Source organism: Triticum aestivum, unplaced genomic scaffold, assembly GCF_018294505.1.
Source record: "Triticum aestivum cultivar Chinese Spring unplaced genomic scaffold, IWGSC CS RefSeq v2.1 scaffold123948, whole genome shotgun sequence".
NCBI lineage: Eukaryota > Viridiplantae > Streptophyta > Magnoliopsida > Poales > Poaceae > Triticum > Triticum aestivum.
The window spans coordinates 1-1725 of record NW_025259484.1 but is presented as its reverse complement, the minus strand read 5'-3'; the positions used below and the strand labels follow the sequence as shown (position 1 = coordinate 1725).

General features: G+C 50.7%; 4 non-coding genes across 4 annotated transcripts; all 4 read right to left on the bottom strand.

The window, feature by feature from the left end:
* Positions 1 to 238: 238 nt before the first annotated feature.
* On the bottom strand, positions 239 to 357 carry LOC123177718 (5S ribosomal RNA). Its single transcript, XR_006489081.1, has one exon. It is a non-coding gene; the product is annotated as a 5S ribosomal RNA (ribosomal RNA).
* Positions 358 to 658: 301 nt separating this feature from the next.
* Positions 659 to 777, bottom strand: LOC123177719 (5S ribosomal RNA). Its single transcript, XR_006489082.1, has one exon. It is a non-coding gene; the product is annotated as a 5S ribosomal RNA (ribosomal RNA).
* Positions 778 to 1078: 301 nt separating this feature from the next.
* Positions 1079 to 1197, bottom strand: LOC123177717 (5S ribosomal RNA). Its single transcript, XR_006489080.1, has one exon. It is a non-coding gene; the product is annotated as a 5S ribosomal RNA (ribosomal RNA).
* A 301-nt stretch (positions 1198 to 1498) lies between these two features.
* On the bottom strand, positions 1499 to 1617 carry LOC123177716 (5S ribosomal RNA). The gene has a single exon (XR_006489079.1). It is a non-coding gene; the product is annotated as a 5S ribosomal RNA (ribosomal RNA).
* Between the last annotated feature and the right edge of the window lie 108 nt (positions 1618 to 1725).

The following is a 1725-nucleotide window of genomic DNA, read 5'->3' as shown; positions in this document are numbered from 1 at the left end:
GCACATTCCTTTGGCCGCTCCCGCTCAACTACGGAGACGAGTTTTACCACGGTTCAACTGCACCAGTGCCTATTTACCATGGTTTCGACCCCTTTCAGAACACGCTTGCCGCCGCTAGACGCGTGAATAATGAGCAGCGAGCTAAAACTTACCGTAAACGTGCAAAATAATAAAACGTGCTAAACATACGTCGCGCTCGTGCGTTTTGTTTTGCACGCGGTGCAAAAAAATTAAAAAGGGAATGCAACACGAGGACTTCCCAGGAGGTCACCCATCCTAGTACTACTCTCGCCCAAGCACGCTCAACTTCGGAGTGCTGATGGGATCCGGTGCTTTAGTGCTGCTATGATCGCATCCGACATGTTACCCCCGTCTTCGTCCCTTATGCTTGCCCCTCCCAGCTCCACTACACACACGATTGCACATTCCTTTGGCCGCTCCCGCTCAACTACGGAGACGAGTTTTACCACGGTTCAACTGCACCAGTGCCTATTTACCATGGTTTCAACCCCTTTCAGAACACGCTTGCCGCCGCTAGACGCGTGAATAATGAGCAGCGAGCTAAAACTTACCGTAAACGTGCAAAATAATAAAACGTGCTAAACATACGTCGCGCTCGTGCGTTTTGTTTTGCACGCGGTGCAAAAAAATTAAAAAGGGAATGCAACACGAGGACTTTCCAGGAGGTCACCCATCCTAGTACTACTCTCGCCCAAGCACGCTTAACTTCGGAGTTCTGATGGGATCCGGTGCTTTAGTGATGCTATGATCGCATACGACATGTTACCCCCGTCTTCGTCCCTTATGCTTGCCCCTCCCAGCTCCACTACACACACGATTGCACATTCCTTTGGCCGCTCCCGCTCAACTACGGAGACGAGTTTTACCACGGTTCAACTGCACCAGTGCCTATTTACCATGGTTTCGACCCCTTTCAGAACACGCTTGCCGCCGCTAGACGCGTGAATAATGAGCAGCGAGCTAAAACTTACCGTAAACGTGCAAAATAATAAAACGTGCTAAACATACGTCGCGCTCGTGCGTTTTGTTTTGCACGCGGTGCAAAAAAATTAAAAAGGGAATGCAACACGAGGACTTCCCAGGAGGTCACCCATCCTAGTACTACTCTCGCCCAAGCACGCTTAACTTCGGAGTGCTGATGGGATCCGGTGCTTTAGTGCTGGTATGATCGCATCCGACATGTTACCCCCGTCTTCGTCCCTTATGCTTGCCCCTCCCAGCTCCACTACACACACGATTGCACATTCCTCTGGCCGCTCCCGCTCAACTACGAAGACGAGTTTTACCACGGTTCAACTGCACCAGTGCCTATTTACCATGGTTTCGACCCCTTTCAGAACACGCTTGCCGCCGCTAGACGCGTGAATAATGAGCAGCGAGCTAAAACTTACCGTAAACGTGCAAAATAATAAAACATGCTAAACATACGTCGCGCTCGTGCGTTTTGTTTTGCACGCGGTGCAAAAAAATTAAAAAGGGAATGCAACACGAGGACTTCCCAGGAGGTCACCCATCCTAGTACTACTCTCGCCCAAGCACGCTTAACTTCGGAGTTCTGATGGGATCCGGTGCTTTAGTGCTGGTATGATCGCATCCGACATGTTACCCCCGTCTTCGTCCCTTATGCTTGCCCCTCCCAGCTCCACTACACACACGATTGCACATTCCTTTGGCCGCTCCCGCTCAACTACGGAGACGAGTTTT